Genomic DNA, 12005 nt, shown 5'->3' with positions numbered 1-12005 from the left:
ACCAAGGTGGGGTGGGTAACAGAGGGGAAGCCAGGTAAGGGGTGTAAGAGGGAGGGCTGTAGCATATCTGCAACTTTTCTGTAAGCCTAAAATTCTCTCAAAAATTTTCTAAGGCTCATCACGGTCAAATCTGGCAGTTATTTTTCACTGAACACTAGGTTTGGACAGAGAAAGAAATGAAAATAAATCTAGAAGTTATTATTAAAAGTGGAATTGTTGTTCAAAGGACAGCACTGCATGTCATCTTTTGAGTCGTCTTTCCCCACCATGACCCAAGGCCTGTCAGGTGTCTGAATTTCTTAATTCTCCCCAGCCCTCCAGGCCTCCTTTAATGAAGGTAAATCTCTACCTTCTCCTCTGCCAGGGACTCCCTTGCACCAGCTAAAACCAGAAGAAGGTAGTGTGGGACTCTGGAGAAAGGGAGTCTCTAAAAACTCATAGAGACTCCTTTGCAGACCACTGGCAAGAGTGACCAATCAGGAGGGAAGAAAACGAAGGCACACAACATGGAAATGGAGTGGGGCAAGTTGCCTCTGACCTCTCAGCCGGGGAAAGGGAAAAAATCTATAAAATTCCAAAGGCCCGGTCGTGGCCACTCAACACAATCTTTATTCTGTGAGAGAAAGCGGGGGGCCCCGCACAGGATATCAAAGACTGAGAGCCCACGTTATCTCCAGTTTTTACTCAAAGAACTCAGCATATTTGGGTGTTTTTTTTTTTTAATCTCCCCCTTTCATTTATTGTCTCAGAGTAAACACTTGTGATTCATAAATGCCTGAGGAGTGATTCAGTATTCTCCTGTTCAAACCAGCAGAGGCCACATCAAACAATAGACCACAAGGTATTATTAATCATTAAATAGGCACATATAAGAACACTTGAGTGAGGGAGCCATTTTTCTTTTCTTTCTTTCTTTTTTTTTTTTAAGAGCAAACCTTGAGTATGACCTATTCAATTAAAAAAAAAAGTGATATTTTTGTTTGTTTATTTGGCCTTTGGTTTGGGGGGAGGGTTGTTTTTTGTTTCCCTAGAAAGAATCAAATTCAAGGTGAAAAGGGCAAATATTTCAGGTGGGAAAAATGTTCCTTCCTTTGGAGTCTTCCTTCAGCCATCAAACAATGGCCTGAGTTTCAGATTGCAGCACTCATTTTTTTCCACATTCACGTGCTCAAGAAAAAAATGGATGTTCTCAGCCATGGGTGGTCAGTGCAAGAGTCCCCCGCAGCATTGCTATGCTGTAGCTGTAACCTGGATGTAAACTCACAGGTGGGGAAGCTTGAAGTATACCTGCTCTGTCAAAGAAGAAACCAAGTCATGTCAAACATGCCTCAAGTACAACCATCCAGCCATCACAAGGACCCCCCTTCTGACTCTCCAGTTGCCTATATACATTGAAAAGGAAAAAAGGGTGGCAGAGAATCAGAGGGGTTAGATAGCATCACCAACTCAAGGGACATGAATTTGAGCAAACTCCAGGAGATAGTGAAGGACAGGGAAGCCTGGCGTGCTGCAGTCCATGGAGTGGCAAAGAGTCAGACATGACTTAGCAACTGAACAACATCAACAAAGTTCCTCTAGATTCAAAACCGGGGCTTCTCCCTGTATAGAAGGTAGATCAATGGCATCACCTTCCAAAGATGGAGAAATGCTAAAACATTAGTGACTTAAAATAACATTTCTTAGAAATTCCCTGGCAGTTCAGTAGTTAGGACTCCAAGCTTCCACTGCCAGGTGGCACAGGTTCAATTCCAGGTCAGGAACTAAGATCCCACAAGCCACAGTGCTGCTGCTGCTGCTAAGTCACTTCAGTCGTGTCCAACTCTGTGCGACCCCATTGGCGACAGCCCACCAGGCTCCTCCATCCCTGGGATTCTCCAGGCAAGAACACTGGAGTGGGTTGCCATTTCCTTCTCCAATGTATGAAAGGGAAAAATGAAAGTGAAGTCGCTCAGTCGTGTCTGACTCTTAGCGACCCCATGGACTGCAGCCCACCAGGCTCCTCTGCCCACGGGATTTTCCAGGCAAGAGTACTGGAGTGGGTTGCCATTGCCTTCTCCAACAAGCCACACGGCAGGGACCGAAAAAAATTTCTTCTTAGGAAGCTTCTCTGATAAAAGATACCTAAATAGACAGATGAACAATCTAGGACCTGCCATCATAGACCCAAAGAATCACAATGGCCACATGTCCCATTTTTTATGCTAATTGTCCTGACATAATTGTTAATAGCATTAGCTTTCACTTTCTAAAGTGTTCCAGTTTAGACCATAAATTATACAGTCATCTATAAGAATCTGCTAGATCAAGAAAGGTCTCAGGTATTCATTTTTCCCACCCATCTTATCTCATGGAAGTGTGACTGGGATCCAGGGAGGGCCTGCCAATGTTTACTCTTTTGGATGGAGTGTCCCTCTACAGCCGTTCCTCATCCTTCCAGTGCTGGGGGAGGGGCAGTGAGTCATCCATGCATCCTGGTCCCGGACGATATCCTTGCCTCCATCCAGAACTCTCCTTGCCACAGGCCTGCTCTGTGTCATGCTTAGTCATTCAGTCATGTCCGACTCTTTGCGACCCCACTGACTGTAGCCCTCCAGGCTCTTCAGTCTATGGGGATTCTCCAGGTAAGAGTACTAGAGTGGCTTGCCATGCACTCCTCCAGGGGATCTTCCTAACCCAGGGATCGAACCCAGGTCTCTCACATTCAGGTGGATTCTTTACCGTCTAAGCCACCCGCAAAGCCCAAGAATACTGGAGTGGGTAGCCTATCCCTTCTCCAGGGGATCTTCCCAACCCAGGAATCAAACCAGGGTCTCCTGCATTTCAGGCGAATTCTTTACCTGCTGAGCTAACAGGTAAGCCCCTCTACAGGCCTGAGGTTCTAATTATTCCAGACAAGACTACACCAAGGTTGGCATTTTCCCACAAACAAAGCCACAACCAGAGTGCTCAGGTGGTAGAGACCCTCCTTCCTGGAAAAGAAGGAGCCAGCTAACTTTTTAGGTTTCTCCTGGTCCCATAGCCTGTGATTCATAAAAGACTGGCTGAAGCTTTTGGTTTGCCAAATACCCACGGACCAATTTATCACAGTAGTTGTTCATCCATTTCTTTTAGAATATTAACATATTCTGAATATTTTTAAGTGAATGAGTGTCTATCTTATATGTCAGATATAAATACATGGCATATATATAGCAATATATGGCATATACATACATATGAATGGTAAAAGCAGCTGAGAATTTATATTTGTGTTTACAATATACCAGGTACCGTTCTTAGCATATTATATACATTAGTCCTCCTAACAATCCTATAAGGTAAGCACTTTGAATTTTTCCCCATATAACAGGCAAGTAAATTGAGGCATAGAATGGTCATGTCACATAGCTAGAAAGTGAACAAGCTGGAACATGAACCCAGGCAGTTGGACTCCAGAGTCTTTGCTTTTTTAGCCACCCTGCACATACATAGAGATATGCATTCAACATTCCTAACAGAAATAATCACAGTCAAATCTCAGCTGTAAAATATCAAGGAAGGTGCTATTTAAATATGAGAGACCTTGACTTTATAGCCCCCTTTATCAATAACACTCAGCATCATAAAACAACAGGTGTGTGGGGGGTACTCTGTAAAAACAGGTGTTTTCATGCTCTGTATTGACACATTTAACCCAGTGTGTCCGGCTGTGATTCCTATATATTCTTGGTTACACAAAATCTTCCATGAGGGGCTGGCATGCATAGGGAGAGGGAGGCAGGAGGATGTGAGCAGTGGTCCGTCCTGGGGACAAGGTGTAGGCTTCCACAATTCCCGGTGATGGCCCACCAGACTCACCTTTCCCAGGTATCCTTCTTGTTTTCTTTGCCAGTTTTCCAGCAGGTCTAGTGATCTCTCCCATGGCCTTTTTCCTTTCCATCTGCTCCCCAGTGATGGAACTTGCCTGCTTACATCTTACTTATTAACCATACGTAGATATGGCAGACTGCGATTACTGTAGAATTGTTTGGGAGCTCAGTATCTCGCTCCTTCCCACGTACCTTACCCTGGGAATTGCTTTGTACTTTCGTATTGCCATGTGGTGGTGTGTATTTAATAACCATCAATAAAGATAGGCCTGGGAAAGCACAGCCGCAGATTCCTCTCAATCCACCTGATTGCAACAGAGGAGAGCTGTCCACAGGGGTGTCCCTGCTGCCTAGAGGCACTTACCCGGAGGCACTTGCACTCAGCAACCAAAGAAATTTTAGAAAAATACACTGACCCTCTCAGGGGTCCATTGAATCACCAGTAAAACATTTTTTTCTTTACATTGAAGTGTATTCATGCATTTATTCTCCAAGTGTTTCAGAGTGCTGGCTCTGTGAAAGATATTGTACCAGATGCCATAAGGACTTTCTTCACTTCTTTATCAGAGAAGCAATGGAAGTGAAAAATGTGGGAAGTAAAGGGGCAACTTTTATAATATAAACCTAGGATGCCACCCCTCTGCACAGATGAATAGCATTTGAATAGCAGGCGGGGATGGAAGTAGCTGTCAAAATAGGTGTGCATACGTAAATACATAAATAAAACTAAATTTAATTTGAAAAAAATTAGGTGTGAAGTTCTGCCCTCTGCACAGCTGCTATTGTTTAGTCACTAAGTTGTCTGATTCTTTTGCAACATCAAGAACTGTAGCCCACCAGGCTCTTCTCTCTGTCCATGGGATTTCCCAGGCAAGAATGAAGTGGGTTGCCATTTCCTTCTCCAGGAGATCTTCCTGACACAAGGATTGAACCTGAGTCTCCTGCATTGGAAGGTGGGTTCTTTACCAATGAACCACCAGGGAAGCCCCTCCACATAGTAGGTGCTCACTAATAGTCATTAACCTGAATTAAGTTAAACAGGCAATTGGAGATTGGAGGGTTTTAACCCCTGGCTGGTTTGTCTGACTACCATCCATGCAGGTTCACTCCATACAAACAAGACAAACTGGGACTCCACCTTCCATCCAGATGGGGTTCTAGACACCAATCCAGGTCTGTCCCAGGTGCCAGGACTTTGAGAATTGGTGAGGAAGGTAGAAAGGGTTGAATAGTGGCCCTCCCCTGCCAAGACAAGGAGCTTAAATACTCGAACATGATTACTTGGTCCCTCTATGACTGCGGGAGCCTGGAGCAAAAATGGCCACAGCTAGATCCATGGATGAGACCTGCACAGTTTGGCAATATGCTCCAGGAGGCAGCCACACTCGGGGACTTTATCAAGAGACCTCTGTCCGTCAGGCAAGGGGCCTATGGAAGTCCAGTCAGGCAAAAGGAAATTTCCTCTCCTCTACTTCCCATAATGTCTCCCCTAGAATTGGACTGAGGGGAGCCAGAATGCACTGATATGTGCACCGTTGCCTACACGGGCAGAGAGCTGGAGATGAAGCCTGGGTCCTTGGTTCTTTCCCTGGTGCTATAAGAAATTGATGTGCTTGCCTCCCCCTCTGTTCTGAATCAGCCCGCCACCTACTCTCCAGGACCACCACCCTGACTGGCTACAGCGTAGGATGCCATCTCGGTACTGCCCCCATCCCTGTCATCACCCCAAACAGTTCCATCACTTTTCCCAGTCTGTGGGCACTTATGTTACGCCTATAGCAATACAAACAGCATAGTACAAATAACTAGTGAGGAAAAGTGATGTAGGTTCCAGAGTTCTATAAGGGCCCTCAGTCACAGACCCAGTCTCTTGAGATGTTCTGGGAAGTTTCTGATGTTGAACTAGCCAGCACAGCCTCAGTCTAGTAAACACTATGATCATCTGCTATCCGTGTCCTTTACGGAACTTGCTCAGTCACCCTCTGGCTAAGTGGGTTCCTTCCCCTCACCTCATCCCCGATGGCTTCCCGCCACAAGAAAATACCCTTGCTCCTTGCCTTCCAGATTACTGCTCTGCTCTACCAAGTTGACAGTTATTGCCCTTCTCCCCTCTGTTCCAGTTTCTGGACATCTTATTCTTGCTAGTGACTGAGAAAGGTAGTCTCTTCTCCCTGGGCTCTAAGCTCCCTGCCGTTTCTTCAGAGGCACTATTTTCCAGGAAGCTTGTCTATTCTATAACCTTTGCCTCCAATAGGCCATGGTCTCCTGAACTAACCCCTTGAATCCTCTCTCTGTCTCCCTCCATGGGCCTTCCATCAAGACCTTCTATGAGGACAAAACACTGCAATGAAGTAGAAAGTGCTCTGTCCACTGTCAAGTACCACAAGGCAGGAGGACAAGTGAGGAACTCTTTGGAAGAGACCAGAAGTTTCCAACCCCCCAGTGTTAGAAGGCTTGTTCCCTAAGGCTGATATCTAAAAGGAAAGTATATATTTCACATGCAAATACTATCTTTGTGTGTGTGTGTGTGTGTATGTGTGTGTGTGTGTGCATGCGCGCACTCAGTTCATCAGTCGTGTCCGACTCTTTGTGACCCCATGAACTATAATCTGCAGGCTCCTCTGTCCATGGAATTTTCTAGGCAAGAAGATGAGTGACTTGCCATTTCCTCCTCCAGGGGATCTTCCCAACTCAGGGATCGAACCTGAGTCTCTGGCATCCTCTGCATTGGCAGGAGGGTTCTTTACCACTAGTGCCGCCTGGGAAACCCTCACCAGCTCTCTACCACTTGGGAAAAATTCATTCTTTTTCTTGCCTCTCCATCTGCTAGTCTGTGTAGCCCCTGTGCAACTGACTTTCTGTCTCCTAAAACTTAGAAATCAAGATCCCTTCTTTTCTGGAGCTCACAGGGTGGTGAGCAAATTCAAGAAGGAATCACGGTGCAGCAAGCCTGGCATTTAACAATGCTGTGTGCTGGGCATAGTCTGTCGTATGGCCGCACACCAGCAGGTAGCTCTGGTTCTCAACCAGAAAATTCATCTCTGGTGGTAACGTTAGTCGCTTGCTGTCGATGATGTTTCAAAACATTCTTACAGATATAGCAGGGCAGGTTTCTGGACTGGTGAGCAGGAAACTTGAGCCTAATTCTGGCTTTCTCTTCCCTTTCTGGGGAGGCTGTTAAACCTTAGTCCAGTCACTTCTTCCAATTTTCCCATGCATTCAATCAGTGGACCCATTCAGCCACCTCTTAGTTCTCTTCCTTTATCTCCCTCAACCCTCTCTGTAAGCTGAGGAAAACAAGCAAGGATAATAATGACAGTGACTTTGATTTAAAATATGCCTTATACATTCATCTAGCCCTAAGTTTTATCAAATGATTCTCCTGGCTAGCTGAATTGGTTTTGTTTTTTTGAGGAATTTGATCTGATGTCAAAATTTGAACAGCATGAGCAAGCCAAACAAATGCACGTCCCAGACATAAAGGGGCTAAGACTTCATCCCACCTTCCTGAACCTTCCAGGGCCCCCAGGGGCATCAGGCCCTGTGTAGTTCTGAGCCTTTCACACACAAGTGTGCAAGTCAGCATCCACAACATCCCTCGGGAATGCCCACCTTCATCCCTGGGCTTGAAGGCTTGCCTCACTGCAGCCCTGCTCAGAGGGTAAAAGGTTAGCCCAGAGCACATTTAGAGCCTGCCTGCCATGACTGCTGTGGGAGGCCAGGCCAAATGTGGGAGTTAAGCTGTTCCCAGTGCCCAGCCCCCACCCTTTGGGAAAGGCTTTCCTGGCAACCATCCTCTTTCAAGGCCCATTAGAAAAGTGCACATTCCCTTGGTCCCGCTGGCTGTAGTCAAGTTTTCCAAGGTGGGGTCCGGGGTGGGGGTGCTATAAAGTATTACATTATAAGCAAATGCTGAAAGCTTCTATTTTTCCATCTTCACCCCTAGTTTGCAGTTCAAGGTCCTAGCTTGGCCAGAAACCAACTGGGCAGTTTTGCTGAGAAGCAGCAACTTATTTTTATCAAATATGGAATGTAGAGTTGCGGTGGTTTCAAACGCCACTGCACGGCAACCGGGACTCGCCCTGCAAGCATGCCTGAATCCTCTTCTATGGGTAGACACTTGGCTTTCTTGCCTATCCCTTTCCCCATCCAAATGCTGAGTGCAGAGCATCAAGTGCCTCAGAATTAGGGGGGGAAAATGTGCTGGACATTCAAAGTATCTTTATTACAGTGTCTATTTTAAATTCAAGTTCTGATGCTGATCACAGTCCTATAAACCCCACCATCAATTTCCCAGTGCCCACCTCACTGTGGTATGCTGCTCTGAGCTGGCTTCTGGCCCCGGCTCTGGCCCTGTGTTGCTTGAGCCAGGGTCTGGCCCTCTCTGGGCCTTAAGAGTACCCACTTATAGGTAGGCGTAGATTGCCTTGATCAGTTTCCTCAACCTTTCTGGGTCACAAAAAACTTTGAGATTTTGCTAAAAGCTATGGACACTCTCCTTGGGGGGGAAAAAAATGAGGTATTTGCTCATTGATTCAAAAAGTATTTATTAAACTTCTGCATGGAAAGAATTCCAATTCAGGGCCTTCACAGGCTCCCTGGGGGTTCATCCCTGAACCTTAAGGTCAGAAATCCCTGTGGTGAGCTCTGCTGCCATGAGCACATACGGACTCTTATCTGGAAGTACCATAATAATGATTCTAGTAAAGGATCGCAAAACCACCAGTCAGGCAGATGCCAGAAGACAGAGGCGGCCCGGGAGTCATTACATGATGCAGGTGATGCCTGGCTTCCCTCCCCTTCCCAGTGCCCCCACCTAGCACGCTCACGGGCAAACACTCGAGCACACCAAGCTAGGAATGTGCTGTTTCTGGGCACTTGGACTGCAGGGAGCTGGCTGCAGCCCTACAGAGACAAACATCTCTTCTATCCTGGGCTTTATTTTTCTCACGGTCTCTGAAAGGGCTGTGATCAGGTGATAGGTATGGGACTGCTCCCTGTACAGGTGCGGAGCAAGTGTGGAGGGGAGGGGAAAATCTGCCTAGTGTGTACTTACTCAAAGCTCTTTCAATAGCCTTCCCAGGATAGCCCTTGGCAGGGCAGCTACCACGTCCCTGGCAGGCTGCAGGGAATCTGAGTGTGAGAAACTCAGTCAAGCGGAGGAAAAGAGAGGAGAAAAAAAGCTTCAAGTCCTTAGGCAAAATACCTTTTTTCTTCTTCTCTCACTCTTTCTCCTTTCTTTAGCTTTAAACAAAACCCACAGACCATTATGATACCCAGGGACAAAGGGGAGTCTCACCAGAGATGTGGTTATTTGTTTTATGGTTTAAAGCAAACAGGTGATGCAATAAGATGGAGAAAAATCACCCTTCATGGGGCAGAAAGGAAGGAGACAAATACAGGAGCCCCTGATTGTGATGCCCCTGGGCATGATACAGTGGGCAAGATTCCTGGGTCTTGCTTGTCTCAAAGGGGGATCAAAAAAGTGACATCCTCTGATGAACAAGTTTCAATTTTCTCTGTGCTTTGGAGGGGGGAGGAGACAAGGAAGAGGGAAAAATGAAGACTTTTTCTAAGAAGAGCTTTCCAAACCAAAAAGATTCTTCTTGAGTGTAGGAACTTGATTTCCCATTTGAGGTGTAGAGAGTCTCCCGTTGGTGCTATTTTCACTGCCCAGGATAAAGATGCTGAAGAAGTCTCTGAGCCCATTTGCAAGGAGACTTTCTTCTTGAATGACTGGGATGAGGGCTAGGATGTCATAGGTTTGTTTGTTTATCTGGCCTAGAAACAAATTCATGGCAAAATTTTGACCAACTACCTGAAAATATGTGTGTGTGTTTAAACTATTTGCTCATTCTACCAGTGTAAGCACTCCTAAAGTGGCAATAAACGAGTTGTTGATTAACTATTTGACCAGTGAGGCTTTTTTAGGCACTGCAGTGAGACCATAACTTGACTATGTTCAACATTCTCCACGTACCTTCAGGGTGCCAAATCCCAAGGAGAAGACAGAAATGGGAGAGAAAAAAGGGTTTTTAGGCTGGAAGGGACAGTGGGTGGTATACCCGGTTAGTTAATTAGGGCCCAAGAGCAGACAGCATTCAATGTCATAGAAGAGTTTAATAGAGGAAGTCACTGGCTCTCATAGATCTGGAGGGAAGCCAGAAAGGGTTAATAAGCTTCCCAAGGAAGATTTTCTTTCCTTGGAAAAATCTGGGTCAGAGTATTTATGCAGTTTTTAAAAAGTCAGATGCTGAGCAGAAGCATTTTAAGAAGCTTGAAAAGTTTGCATAGCAGAAAGCCAGGTAACTTCACAGGCTCATCACCTTTCACCAAGGAGATGTCAAACACACAGGGAAACTCCACTTTTTCAAAAGCAACAGACAGTTTTCTGTCATCACCACTTTTCCATCTGCTTAAAATAAGAAAGAAAAGCCCTACCCCACTGGCCCAGGTTGCAGGTCAACAAAAGAGGCATTGTTCATCATTTCTTCAGAATGTGATGGGACACAGCCCACTCTGCAGTGTGTTAAGAACACACACACACAAACACAAATCCCAGAGAGGAACCCAAGGGGCGAGAGTAAGTAAACTCAGCCTGCAATGAGGTACAGATTTGGCTGCAGACTTGAGGGCTATTCTGGAAGATGAAAATGAGGCTTGGAAGGTAAATAAGGTCCCAGTCACAATGATTTCTTGGTTAGATTCCAGGTTGTGGGGGAACAATGCAGCAAAGGGTAGCAGGTTTCTGCAAAACTTGGATCACTGGACAACGTGCAGTCAACGCCCAGGTGAGCTGGTTCTAGGCAGGTGCTTCCAGGTGTCAGTCTACACTTGTTACCTAGGAACTTACCTCCTTTACTGCCTTGAACCTCCTAACTGGGCCCTCTGCCTTCAAACTTTGCAAACCACTCTCCATTCTTTTGCCAGAACCATCTTCCTAAAGGAGAACTTTGATGTCCCTTTTCTGCTCAAGAGCATTTCACAGCTCTCCATTGTATAAAGGTAAGTCTTTAGCAAGATGTTTAACAGACTCAAGCCTCCTCCTCCAGTGGCTTCTTACACTCTTGCCTGTCACACAGCCTGGGCTCCAGACCGTGTTCCTTGAGTAAAGACCTCAAGTTTCAAAGCCTAGGCTGTTGATGCCATAGGTACTGTCATCCTTTCCAGCCCCATGACTCACCACATCTCCAATGCCCCAATCCTACCTATTTTTCAATATACAAAGCACAGGCCACCTCCTCCAGGAAGTTTTTCAGGATACCCCAATTTATGAGTCAATCAATTATCCTAAACCTTCACAGCATTTTCCTTTATCTAGACCCATAACTGTCTCTCTTGAGCCTAGGATCTACCAAAGGAGTATATGGGAAAATAGGCAGATGTCAGCTGCACGTAAAAGTACAGTATCTCTCTGCCCTAGGCTTCCTGTGGACAAGAACTATTAATATTATATTCATCCCTGTCCCTCTCCCCCATATAGACGAGCAATAGTGTTGCCCATACAGAAGTGGTTCAGCGTTTCTTTGAGGTTCTCCTGTTCTCTTGGGCCATCACCCAAGCTCTAAGAGAAAAGAATAGTAATAGAGGAATGCTTCCGTCATCAATCAGAAAATCATTCTGCCTGCCTCCAGAGTTGACCATCAGTTCCTTGCAGGCTGCCACTGTATCTCTCGTGGTAATCCCAGGGTTTAACACCGTGTCTGGCACAGAGCATGCGTCCTGTAATGAAAGGAAGAGAGGGGCTTGCCCAAGGTCACCCAGAGCCAGGAACCGCTGAATCTCATCCGGGACCAGATCTGGTGAAATCATTTACAACATTATCTCAGTGGGGAGCTCAGAGGAAGGAAGGAATGAAGTGACTGAGAAATGTGTGCCAGGCCTCCGGCGGCCTCTAAGCCTGGAGGACTGGGAGGGGGTGGGGTGGGGGCCGACATCAAACAAGACGCGCTCGGCTCCTGGGCTGCCCCGAGCCGCCCGAGCAGCTCCCCGAGCTCCTGGGCGGCAGGAAGGGCGGAAGGGGTGGGGGCGCGGGGGCTGGCGACCCGGGCAGGCGGGCGAGCGGGAGGGAGGCGGCGGGGGCGACGGCGGCCGGCCGGGACAGTGCGCGTCGCCCGCCCTGCGCGGCAAATCCCCCAGGGAGGCCGCCGCCAGAGC

Source organism: Budorcas taxicolor, chromosome 1 (genome assembly GCF_023091745.1).
Source record: "Budorcas taxicolor isolate Tak-1 chromosome 1, Takin1.1, whole genome shotgun sequence".
NCBI classification, from domain to species: domain Eukaryota; kingdom Metazoa; phylum Chordata; class Mammalia; order Artiodactyla; family Bovidae; genus Budorcas; species Budorcas taxicolor.
Note: the sequence above shows the minus strand (reverse complement) of the source record.